General features: G+C 36.8%; 1 protein-coding gene across 1 annotated transcript in view; it reads left to right on the top strand.

Annotated features, from left to right (window-relative positions):
- Positions 1–13,524, top strand: part of THSD7B (thrombospondin type 1 domain containing 7B) — a 759,038-nt gene that overhangs the window by 473,372 nt on the left and 272,142 nt on the right. The gene's annotated exons all lie outside the window — the stretch shown is intronic.

The following is a 13,524-nucleotide window of genomic DNA, read 5'->3' as shown; positions in this document are numbered from 1 at the left end:
ATTTTTTATTCCTGTTGTCTTGAAAGTTTAGTACTTTGTGCGTAAAGATAGCATATCCCTGCCTACAGGATATTGTTCTTTACATTTCTTGAGGTTTTAAAAATTGATAATAAATCTGAAAGTTTTGAAAAATCAATAACATTATAAAATAATTATGATATAATATTTTTCTGGCCATCTAAGATGGCAGTTTCCTGAAATGTGCATGTGTGTGCATGTGCATGTGTGTGTGCATGCACGTGTGTGCATGTAACTATTTCCACAGACTGGGATAGGTTTAGATAAAGTTAATGATACATTTTGTCCTCTGGAAAAACCCTTTATTTGACTCGATGATCAAAATGAAAAATGGCTTCAGAAGCATCGTTCAAGTCTGTTGATTTGGGAAATCATGTATAAGCAATCATGGGAATCCTCAAATCAAACTAACTTATGTTCCCTAGGGAGACATTATTTTGTGATTTTTTTAACAGCATTTTTACTCATTTGTCATTTCTTTATGGAACAAGATGATCATGAAAAGGAATATTACTAATTTATGATGCTGATTGCATTCCATTTCAACTGATTAAAGCCAGCTGAGACATAGTACCCCAATGCTGTTTATAAGAATCATGCTTGGTGTGTGCAAAGTTCATGAAAATCCTTAGCAATTTGTTAAATAATGTGCCGGGTGATGGCTATAGATTTGTAATATTTTAGAAAGGTCTATCTTTAATTCATGAACCTTTCAATTTCCTTAAAAACTTATGCCAGGAGGGCAAAGCTGTGTGACCCACTTATAGTTATTGCGAACTCTGCTTCCAGTTACAGTTTCAAAGTAGGCTATTCTATTGCCTGCTGTGTTCAACCTTTTATTGAGACCATTTTTCTTTGACTCTTGAATACCCAGGTAGCGACTTGTGATAGTTATTTCAAATTTCTATTTTCTCTCATTTTTTAAATGAGTCCATACTTTATCAAAATCCTACTCGATGATCAGCCAATGAGAACTATAATATGCCATAGTCATAACATCAAAAGAACTACCAGAGATTAAGAGGAAGAAACGTCTTTTTGAAAGTATCTGTCTTTTCTGTTAACTCCCAGATAAATCATAAGGTGTGGTAATTGTTAATCATAATTTGCTAGACTAAGTTTTTCATACTTGTACTATGGAACACATAGTTAGGTTTGGAAAGAGTGATATATATCTCTATCAAGTGTCACTAAAAATGTCTCTTAAATCATAGGTTTTTTCTCATAATTATTTTTAAAAAAAGAAGTGCTTTGATAACCTGCTACATACCAAGGTACCAAGGATGGACTAGAGAACAAGAAATATAGAACACGATCCCTGTGGATCTTTTAACTTAATAGTGAAATTATGTACTAAATAAATACTTACAAAAATAAGTAATTATTATTCTGGTAAGTGTTGTAAAGGAAAAGTTTGGGGTAAATGAATAAGTTTAATAAAGTTGATACCAGATGAAAGGAACTTGATTGATCAAGGTGAGTTGTTTATTTCCAACAAAGGGAGTATTATGTATAAATCTATATGCAAGGAAGTTGTTCAATGCATTAGAATAATTGAAATAGAACTAGTGACTAAATTATAGCCAGTAATAGAGCGAGAGAGTGGCCTAAAATAAAGCTGCATCAGTGGGGAGGGAAGAAGGATCACATGGGAGTCTGTAAGCTAGTGTACTTAGACTTTATGATGAAACCAATAGGACCATAATAGAGTCTCAGGTTGATGCGTGGCATGATTAGATTTATATTCTAAAAAGATCACTCTGACAGCAATGTGAGGAAGGATTGTGTGTGTGTGTGTGTGGCGGGGGCGGGGGGAAACTGGATTCAAGAGACCATGTTAGAGACTGTTTTCATAATCCATTGGAGACTTGATAGTAGCTTTGATTATCGATATACCAGGGAAGATGGAGAGAAAAGGATGTGCTAAAGGTAAAATACCCAAGATTAAGTAGATAGGGAAGTAAAACAGAGAGAAGTACCCAGGACAACACTCAGGTTTCCAGCTTGAGCAACGACAGTGTTCGTTAATGAGTTAGCCCCTAGAGTGGAGCAGGATGGAGAAAAGATCATTAAAAGCACTTTGGAAATGTCGAGTTTGAAGATCCTGAAAAAAATAAATAGCCTAGGGGAGATGTCTAGTGGGCAACTGGAGCTAAATGGAAAAGTCAGAGTTGCAGATTCAAGCCTGGTAATCATTGGTCTCAGAATTGGTAACTGAGTCTTTGGGATTGGATAAGATCCACTGATCTGAGAGAGGGAGAATGTCAAGTCAGAAGAGATGAAGCCAAAGCCCTGAAGAACTCCAACATTAGAAGGTCAAGTCATAGAAGATGGTATGAGTTTTTGGTATCATTTAATAACTTATGCAATTAGTAAGTTATGTTTAACATGGAACATTAAAATCATACATTTGATATATTGGGGTTTTTTTTAATCACCATCTAATGAAATACTATATTTTCACCAGGATACACACAATATTTCTGAGAATTTAGGCAAGTCTTGACCTCTAAAGCTTCAGATTATTTGGTGGTGATATTAAAGACTACCCAACCATTTGTTCATAAGCAGAGGGAGTTATACCTGTAGTTTATAGTAGGGATAATTTCCAACTAAGTAGAAAACAGAGTTATGATAGAATGAGGATAAGTCTTGATAGAGTTTAGGAAATAGATCGAATATAGATGGTCATCAGAATGAGATTCTGGGTAACTTGCAGCATGAGGACACTAAGCACGTGGGAGGTAAAGAGAAGAGCTAGATGTAACTAAGACAATTAGGAGATGGGAAAGCCTAGATGCCAACTGAAATTCTTAAGGACAGATTTTTGACAATATTGAAAGGTTTATTGAAATCCTTCCTAATGCCACAAAACACTAAATGGTTGTATTATTTATTCTCTCTCAAAAGGAACACTTTACCTAAAAAAGGGGAAAAAAGGAGAGGAATAATGTTATATAATTATAAAGGAAAGGTAGATTCTGAGTGCCAGTCAGGACAAAACAGACATTTTGCTCTCTCTTACTTTGCTCACATGTCTGCATAATCCAAATGGAAATTAATAGGCAAATGGTTCACCTGAGATGAACAAGGATTACTTCTGAAAGTCCACGTTTTAATGTTCAATGTCCCACTTTTTAAAGGAGGGGCAAACATTTGTTTTCCTTCCCACTCAAACACAGTTTAGTTTTGTTGGTCCTTTCAGAACCCGACTTAGCTCATGGGCTAAGAAGGAATCCTCTCAGCTTCAGAGAATCTAATGTCTTGTTTTTGAAGTTATTTTCTCAAGGTTTATGGGCTTTACTTAGAGAGGGATCTACAAGATTCAGAATGCCTCCCATGACGGCAGGCAGCCTCTCTGCTGTGGCAAATGTTCCCAATGGTGGTTCCGGACACTACTGAGTAGGTATCATGTGTCCCTGATGTTCCACCTACACGTCACGGACCAGGTGTTAGAGCTCTACTGGAAGCTGATTAGAGCCTCCCAAACTAGACTTAGGGCCAAGCTTGTTGTGGAAATGTTATTAAATGTTCAGAGAGCCAAAGTGTGTTCAGAAAAAGTAATAAAGTCTTATCTTTAAATAACTTTGTATGGAAACCAATTTGACAATAAATTTAATATTAAAAAAATAAATGAATAAATAAATAAATAATAAATAAATAAATAAATAAATAAATAAATAAAATAACTTTTGGAGCACCTGGGTGGCTCAGTTGGTTAAGTGTCTGACTCTTGGTTTCGGCTTAGCTCATGACCTCACAGTTTCATGAGTTTGAGCCCTGCATCGAGCTCTGCACTGACAATGCAGAGCCTGCTTGGGATTCTCTGTTTCCCTCTCTCTCTGCCCCTCCTCCATTCATGCTGTCTCTGTCTCAAAATTAATAAATAAACTAAAAAAATTTTGTTTTAAATAAATACCATTTAAACAGAGGTAAACAGGTTTTGTTTTTAAACATTATAGAGCTTTCAGTATAAAAATATACATTATGGGGGGCCTGGGTAGCTCAGTCAGTTAAGCGTCCAACTTCAGCTCAGGTCATGCCGACTTTGGCTCAGATCATGATCTCATGATTCGTGAGTTCAAGACCCACATCAGGCTCTGTGCTGACAGCTCAGAGCCTGGAGCCTGCTTCGGATTCTGTGTCTCCCTCTCTCTCTGCCCCTCCCCAACTCACACTCTGCCTCTCTCTCATAAATAAACATTTAAAAAAATTTTTTAAATATACATCATGAATTTCTAACAGGTATATTTGGTACGCATTTTCCCTAGTTTTTTTGACGGCAGAATACAATCTGTTTAACATCTCCTAGAATTAGTGTCCCCTGAAATAGAGTAGAATGTTAAGTTAACCTTAAAAGAGACTATGTACCTTATAAGTAGGTCCAGTTCTAGAATTCTGCTCAGTTGAAATGTTCTGTATCAGTCAGTGACTAGTTGACTCAGATTCTCATTTTTTTAAAGACAGATATGCAGCGTTGGAAGGAAGTCAGGAATAAGTGGAGATGTGGATTAAGAAAAGCAGTCAGAGAGAAGCTGAGCGGTAGGTATGGTGATGTGCTAACTTAGGGAGTTAGAGGTGGCCTCACCTGAGAGTTTATAGTAAGATGCATCCATTCTCAGAGGTACTGTGAGAGCATTCCTGTGACTGTTGGCTTGTGATCAGTAGTGAAACTCTGCCCCAGTTCTCTGCAAGGGGTGTACAGCTATAGACAGGGGTCCATGCATCCCAGCCTCCCTATATATCCTTAACTGTCCTAACCAACCTATTAGGTTGCTCTTGGTCCTTAAAGTTGGAATGTCTCTGTTGACTCTGTCTTACCCTGGATGGTGACGAGGATTTCCCTAAAAGAATCATAGGGGCGAGGAGTTATTCTTCCAGATCTCCTAGCACCCCTTACAAAGTAGGGTGTTTGTTTTCATGCCTGACACTCTTTTTAAATACTTTGCTGGTGAGAATTAAGGTGGATTTATCCTTTTGTTTTTCTAGATAAAGGCTTGTAAATAAATATATATGAATAAAAGGATGTGTGCGTACTCTGATGAATATAATAGATGCTTCAACCATATAGAAGCTTTCTTTCAAATCTCTCAGAATCCTTATTTTACATATATCAGGAAATACCACACATCATTGAAAAGAGAAGTAGAATATATTTTAGGAGAATTAGTAGGCTATAGCTACGACAAGAAAATACAACACATTTAAATCAACCTCTGTGTCACTTTCTGTTAAAGGAAGGTAATCTCACAGCCATATGGTCTGCTATTCCAGCCTTCCAACTGTGTCTGATGTCTGATGCTCCTCTCTCTCCCACTAATCCTGTTTGTAACTATGTGGCTGGCCCTGGAGGCAGAAGCTAGTATCTCTCTCCCTTCTGCTTTCAGACAACTATTTTTTACTGAAATATTTGATTATACAACATTATAGCTATTTGTTTATATAATTGTCCTTCTCACAGGATTATGAGTTTTTTAAGGGCTAAAGTAGTATCTTATTTGCCTTTGCATCCCCACAACCTCATAGATCTTGGATATTGAATGCATGAGTATAATCATGCAGTCAGAAAGAGTTCCTTATTCTTGATATCTTAATTCCCTAAGTGTGTAATGCATGACACTTTACATTTTAAGTCTCTCTTTTAAGAGGAAAAGGAGGGGCACCTGGGTGGCTCAGTCAGTTAAGTGTCTGACTCTAGATTTTTGGCTCAAGTCATGATCTCACGGTTTGTGAATCCAAGCCCCACATCAGGCTTCATGCTGGAAATGTGGAGCCTGCTTGGAATTCTCTCTCTCCCTCTCTCTGCCCCTCCCCAGCTCTCTCTCTCTCTCTCAAAGTAGATAAATGAGCTTAAAAAAAAAAAGAGAAAAGGAAACTGGTTAAATTACCTGTAGATAGACAGTAGACATTTTGAAAGAGCCAATAGCTTATAATTATATTTATGGTTTCGCCAATTGGATGGGTTTTTCTTTAATACTCATATATTCAAATCCTCTGCTAAGCAATATAAAAAACATATTGGTACTTTTAGATTCTTTCTGCTATAGATGTCCAAGCAATTTTACAAATATAATACTTATATTTATATATAATATGTATAAACAAAATAACATAGAGTGTATCTGGCAGATAGGAGATAGCTTCAAGTTAAGAGTTTTGCATACAGGCTCCATTGTCACTTGTTACTGAGCTGTTTAGCACTTGCCTTTGTGGTTATATTTCACATTGTGAAATCTATGATAATCTTGCAGGGTTTTTTTTTTTGTAGTTATGATATATAGCATCAAGGTGGAACTACTTTTGTTCAAAAAACATCTCATAAACTCAGTTATATTTTGATCGAAGTTTGAATTTCAGGTCCCTCTGGGTATCTGAACATCCATTTATTTCTGTCTTGATCATCTAATCAAAGGGAATATTCTGAATGCATTTTCATTTTGCCTAAAATTAACAGCGAGGCTTCAAGCAGATGTTATGAGAGACTGGAAAAAACTGTTTAATAAAAAGAATAGCAAGAAACTGGTTTAGCAAAGAAATGGCAAAGTAAACAACCAAATAAAAAAAAAATTAGTAAACATCCACTGTAAGTATCTTTAATAGATTTATTTGGCATGATTGAGTTTTTAATGGTTTGTGAAAGGAGTAATCATGAATGAGTTTCAGACCTCAAATATTTATGCTTTTAAGAAGAGCCACAAACTTTAAAGCTTTTTACAAGCTTCATGTTCTTATAGAGGGTTTTATTTTTGCTGGAGCCAGAGCAATAAAAATAAGCCAGTTGCTATCAACTCTTAACATTGAAATGTGGATGGTCATTTAAATACTGCAAGGCTGAGGATCCAAATGGTCCATCAAAGTTGTGTTGCAAAACAAGCAACATCATCATATCATTGATACTTAACTTTACAAGGAAGAAAACAATCATAGCAGGAATATTTCAATAAGAATAAAGGAGTTCTTCTGTAAAGATATATTGTAACACTTATATATTCTTCTAAAAGCATCTTAAGACAGGATGAAAAGTATAAGAAATGTCAGTTTACTATTAAGAAAAAGAAATCGGTATCTTTGCATAGACAAGGGGATCTGGGATGGACTAAAAGAAGTATGGTTAAGATTAAAATATACTAATAGATAATTCCTAATGCATGAGTGCTTTCTAAAATCAGCATAGACTTTCTGAAGAGTTGTAAATACAGTCACACCATTAATTTTTCTAATGAATTGACCCCCTGTCAAGGCAGAATGACCAGTGGTTCAGAGTCTACACTCTGGAATGAGACTTCCTGGCTGTGAGTCCTACCTCTGCCACATGACAGCTCCTTGAATTTGAAAAGTTAATTAACTTTTTTTTTTTTGGCTTCTATTTCCTTCTGTATAAAGCAAGAATGATAATAGAATATAGCTGTAGAGTACAGAATAGTACCTGGCACAAAGTAAGTGGTCTGTAAAGTTTAGCTAATACTTTGCTTGTTTGCCCATTTGCCTTATCTTACCCGACCCTAAAAATCATAGATGTAGTAGTCTGCCATGCACATCTAAGAGGGTGAGAATGGGCATCCACAAAGTCCCCTACAGGCATGGCTTCTCAATGATTCAGGGAGTTTCTGTTGAAGGCTAGTCTGTTGTAGTGGTCCTATAGCGTTAATCTTCATTAGGTTTCACTGGGCCACCAGGTTTCTTAATGTGAAGACAGTTCTACAGCTGTAATGCAAACTCTGGCCAAGGGTACCCTGTCACAGGTTGCCAATTTTGCACAGGACTTTTACTTCCCAGACATATCCCCTTGGGGCTATACCTGCCCTAGTGTGTCCATTCAGAACTGATTCTATGATCCACCAATAAATGGGCTAAAACTCTTGCCCCTCTTTCTCTCTTTAGGACTCAACCTTAAAGGTTAGACATCTTTCCCCCTTAAATTCTTAAACACCAAGTACTTGATAATATCTCTTTAGGAGCCTGAAAAACAAGACTGCTTTACTCAGTTTTCCAAAGGAAAACTTCAAGTCCACAAAGTTATCGATGTAGGGTGTTGTTTTAATAGCTCCTAGTGAATCTCATAGCCTATTATTATCCATGTCCTTGGTAAAGCCCTCTCCAACATTGACTCTGTGCTTGCCCACATGGCTTGCTTTGACCAATAGGTATTAGTTAAGATGACATTAGCATGGGTTTGACAAGATAGAGTTTTGCCCGATAGAGTTTGCCCTATTGGATGGTGGCTGTCATTGTTTGAACAAGTGTTGGACTCCTTGAGGGTGTAACACCACATGGAAAAGAAGCCTGGCTATTCCATCTGTGACAGCTCAGCCCATCTTCTAGCAGATCCTCCAGCTAATTTTTTCTCATGGGTGAGCCCAGGCAACAGGAGAATTGCCCAGAGAACCCATAGTTGTAAGCCTTTGCTTTGTGTAGTTTGCATGTATCAATAGATAAACTGATACAGTGTCATGCCTACTATTCCAACTAAAATACTATCAAATATCTCTTGCCCCAGTGAAGAGAAACACACACACACATGCACACACCACGTGCATACTTTTACTCTTAGGTAGCAGATGTTGTATGCTTGGCTTGAAAATGTTCTTAGGTGTTCCTAGGAAATGTATTTTATAATTGCATTTGTTGAAACATAATAATGACATTATATGTGTATGATTTATTAAATGAAAGATTTGGTGAATGCCCAGGAAAAGATTTTACTAGGTATTAAGAAAATTCAACCTTAAAGAAAATATGAGTAAAGGGACACCTGGGTTGCTCAGTCGGTTAAGCATCCAACTTTGGCTCAGGTCATGATCCCACGGTCTGTGAGTTCTAGCCCTGCTTCGGGCACTGTGCTGACAGCTAAAAGCCTGGAGCTTGTTTTGGATTCTGTGTCTCCCTCTATCTTTGCCCCTCCCCTGCTCACACTCTGTCTCTTTCTCTCAAAAATAAATAAACATTAAAACGTGTAAAGATGTGTAAAGAAGAAAAATAATAAAATTGATATTTTATAATTAAACATCCTCAAATGTTCTTTTACTTCAAAAGTGTGTTTCTCCATGTGGAAGCAGCTATGTATAATAGCAGTGACTGCAGCCTGTGAAGTTTGGTGGGCATAGGTATACATTTTGGCATCTCCATTGACTATTTTTGTGATTTGGGGAAAAATGATAGGCTTTTCTGAGCTTTAGTTTCTTCTGAAATCCAAAGACTATATTATCTCATGTATAGGATTTTGACAAGTATTAGACGGTGATTTCATAAAGCACGTAGCAAAATGTTTGACCCTCGATGTCTTAGTAGTTGTTATTACATTCATGGCTCTCCTTCCCATTACTGGTTGCTAGGTTTGAGGCCATCTGGACAGACTTTAAATAAAACTATGGGAAAATGTTGCTGTTTGAAAAAGATATTTGCAGAAAATGGACAGTGTAACTTGGAGGACTTGTAAGTCTCTCCTTTGAGGATAATGCATGACCCATATTGATACCATCCTCCTCTCTAATCTTCCATCCCCAGATGTTAAGAGTTGCAAGATGAAAGACATCATAGGGATGAGATTGCAATAGCCCATGTAGTGATAACTGTGGAAAGAGCTGTGATGATAATTTACTCTGCAACTCACTCTTATTCACACCTGGTAGAACATAGAGAGTAAGGCTCTCTTCAAATAGAGAGTAAGACTTTAACCTGTGTTTCTAATAGTCCCCTTCTAAGTGTGCATTTTAATCCTACCACTTATTCATATTTTAGAGCAAAATATTTCTCCATTTATTCTCTTTTGCCTTTGCCCTAACACATTCCCTTATTTGTGGTGATGCCCTAAGGTACCAGTCCTGAGACATGCCTCTTTCAAATATATGAGAACAAGTGAAGCACACTTCTTTTGGAGGATAGAAGACTCTTTCATCATGTTTTTTTTTTCCTAAAGGGAATTCTGAGATACCCACTGAAATTTCCTCACAGATGTGTTCCCTGAACATATTTATTTTGTTTTTAATTTTTTTAATTGCTACCCATGGCTCTGATAAGAACCTTATTTCCTTTTCTCTTTTATAAAATGATTCAATAGAGCTAACTTTTCAGTATCCTGTGATAGCATCTGCAAAAGCATTCTTGGTCATGATTAAGGGCTAACTTAATTTGCAGACAGTAGATGATTAGATGTAAACTTCCAGCAGCTACAAAAAATATGTATACTTAAGACTGGAGATGAATATGCCAAAGTAATATGAAAAAAATCTTAAAAATAGCGAAGCTCTTAATGGTTTATGAAAGAGAACATCTCAGGGATTCAAGGGGAATGCATTCGGGAAAGTGGCTCTCAGGCAAGAAGAGCAGAAGCCATATTATACTCTGGATCCCTTCAGCGCCAAACACTATATCTCGCATTTGGAAGGTGTTTAGTGAATACTGCTTCAATGAGTGACTATCTCAACATGGCCTTAGTAACTTTGCTTTTCCAAGTATCACAGTCTGGTTGTCAGCTTTTATGAATCATTTATATCAGTGTCCTTGGTTACAAATGTATGGATCTGTGGGTTCTCTGAGTACCTGAAGCTGTTTACAAAGAAGTTTTTACTTATGGGCATTCATCAGATAGCCTAAAATACATATATCTCTGATGAAGACAAACAGAACAAATTCCACAGATCCTTATTTCCTAGAGAAACCAAAGCCCTTAATAGGGCATCTAGGGCCTTCTGCAGTTTTGTGTATGCTTACTTTTATAGTCTTATTTCCCATACAAAGCTTAGGTTCTAGTCCAAAGAGGGCTAATTAGCCATGCCATTACCTCTCTATAGGATGTCATCCTTCCCCGTATCATCAGGCAAAACTGTATGCATCATTCATGATCCTTTGAAGGAGCTACCTCCAGGAGCATCTGGGCCACCACCCAGTCCAGTGGTAGGGTGAGAAGGGACCAGGACCCTGATGGGTTGCATTTGAAAGAAAGGACTGGTAGGGCTTAGTGCCAGGACACAGAAAAAATAGCTTATCTAAAAATGATCTGAGCGTTAAATTAAGCAAAAGGGAGTCATTGTCAAGGCATCAAGGCAGTGGAAAAGGACGTAAAATTTTAGAGAGATTACGGGGAGATTTAAGCCATGGTACTTACAAGGAAGTCAGCCACAAGTGGATGGACTCAGAGTAGGTTCTCATTGAAGGGGACAGTAGGACAGAGATAGCAGGATGCAGTAGGCCTATGGCCTTTAGATACCCTTGACTTACTCCAGACCTACATTTTGTAGGTGCATGTTAACCTGTGGGCTATTATAATAACCTTCAACACTTGCTAAAACATACCATGTTGCATTCAAAAAGCACACCATGAACTTCTAGGAAAACAGGTCATGTACCAGGTATCCTTTTTATATGTGCATATGACACACTTCTCCTGTTCTCCTGTCTAGACAGTGGGGTTTGTTCCACACTTATCTTTCTATCCTTTCCACAGTCCTCTGACCCCACCTTCACAAACACGTCCAAGCTCCCAAGGCAGGTGGTATGTGAGATATTTTTATTGAAATAATAATCAATGAATGAATAAGTGACTCACTTGTAATATAGACATCTTAATGTGAAATCCAGTAATGTGGAAAAAACATGGGCTTAACATATATGTAGCAGGTCTATGTTAACTGAGTGTTACATTTTTTAAGCTTACGTAATCAATACTAAATCAATACTAAAAATTAACTTGCCAAATAAAAACACACTGAAGTCTGTGACATTTTTTAATGAAACAGTGTCCTCAGAGACATTATTTCAACATGTGAAACGTGGACCAGAATGCAGAAAATGTTCACTTGTGGCTGACCCTGCTGGGCATGAGACTGAACATTTTTGAGCCTCAGTTTCCCCTTGTATGAAATGGAATAATTCCCTGCCCTACCTATCACTATTTGCCTTTTTCAGATCTTTGAAAGATTTGCACAAAAGGCATAATAATGCCTAGTGTTTCTCCAATTTTTCTTTTATTGGCTGTAAATCAATAAGATATTTTGAGGAGAAATATTAGGCAATAGATAGCATATAGGATGTGACTGAAAGGAAAACTTTTGGGGATTTTAATTACAATAACCCTTTAATATTTAATACTTGAATAATATTTAATGTTTCCTATAAATGTAATTACATTTAATTACAAAATGTAATTAAATTAAAATACAGGCATTTTAATAGATTTATTCACTCTTCTAATACAATATTAAAGTATAGAATTTCCATAACTATTTTTCCTTTTTCTGTTATTTCCTTTGCTATCATCAATTATTATGTTTCTCTACCAAAACCCTTTAAATTCAATTTGAAGTGAATTATTAACGGAAGTAGTTCGAGGAATATGTGAAATTTTTGTTTTGCCTCTTTACTTCCAGAGTAATGATATTTTACCTTCAAAGTTACTATGCACTTTTTTAGAATTAATCCATCTGGGAAAAATAGATAAAATGAAAAATAGATGATTATTTTTTCTTTTCACTTGATATTTCCCCCTTGTACTCATGCTTCAAGTAGCCACACTATTTGTGAGTCTCACATCCTGGTGCTCTAGTTAACTAGCATAACTAATACATAGTTAACTAAGCTTTAGACAGGTTACATGGTAGAAAACCAGATAAGGTATCAAGAGATCTGGATTCTAAACCTATTTTTCATTTTAATTACTTGCTTCAGCTTGGGCAAGTCACCTGACATCTCTGAAATTTAGTTTCCTCATGTATACAAGGAGAGAGTCAATAGAAATCAGAGACTAAGGCATGAAGCAAGTTCCAAAAATGTGTTATTATGGCAGGAGGGATGCCATTGACACTAATGACTCTTCTATAAAATTACAGTCATCACCCCTAAAGTGTTTTTTAATTCTATGAATACCTACAAAACAAGTCTGCAGTCTAATTCAAAAGGCCACCAGTTTTTAACTCTTGGAATGAGTTATCCCTGTGTACCTTTCCAGTTTTAAAATGCTATAATATTTATAATTTACATTAGTTTGGACTACCATAACCAAACATCATGGACTGGTTGACTTGAACAAGAGAAATTGATTTTCTCACAGTTTTGGAGGCTGGAAATCCAAGATTATTGTTCCAGCAGAGTAAAATTCTGGCTTGCAGATGGCCTCCTTATTGCTAGCTCCTTACATGGTTTTTCCTAGGTGTGTGTGGTGGAGAGAGAGATATTTCTGTCTTGTGCTCCCTCTCTAAGGCTACTAGTCCCATCATGGGCACTACCCTTATGACTTTATCTAATCCTAATTGTCCCCCAAAGTTCCATCTCCAAACACCATAGCATTAGGGGTAAGGGCTTTAACATATGAATTTGGGGGAACACTAATATTCAGTCCATAACATAACTCATTTGGTGAACATCCCTGAATATGCTGTAGAGGGTGGGCTATGTAGTCCAAGGCCCTAAAGGACTCAAAACCATTTTTCTTTAAAGAGGAATGGTTGAGGTGGAATAAAACATGTCTTACTTATACTCGAAGATTAGGGGGACAATGTGAGCTCACTATTT

Source organism: Prionailurus viverrinus, chromosome C1 (genome assembly GCF_022837055.1).
Source record: "Prionailurus viverrinus isolate Anna chromosome C1, UM_Priviv_1.0, whole genome shotgun sequence".
Taxonomy (NCBI): domain Eukaryota; kingdom Metazoa; phylum Chordata; class Mammalia; order Carnivora; family Felidae; genus Prionailurus; species Prionailurus viverrinus.
This window is presented reverse-complemented; position numbering and strand designations above follow the sequence as displayed.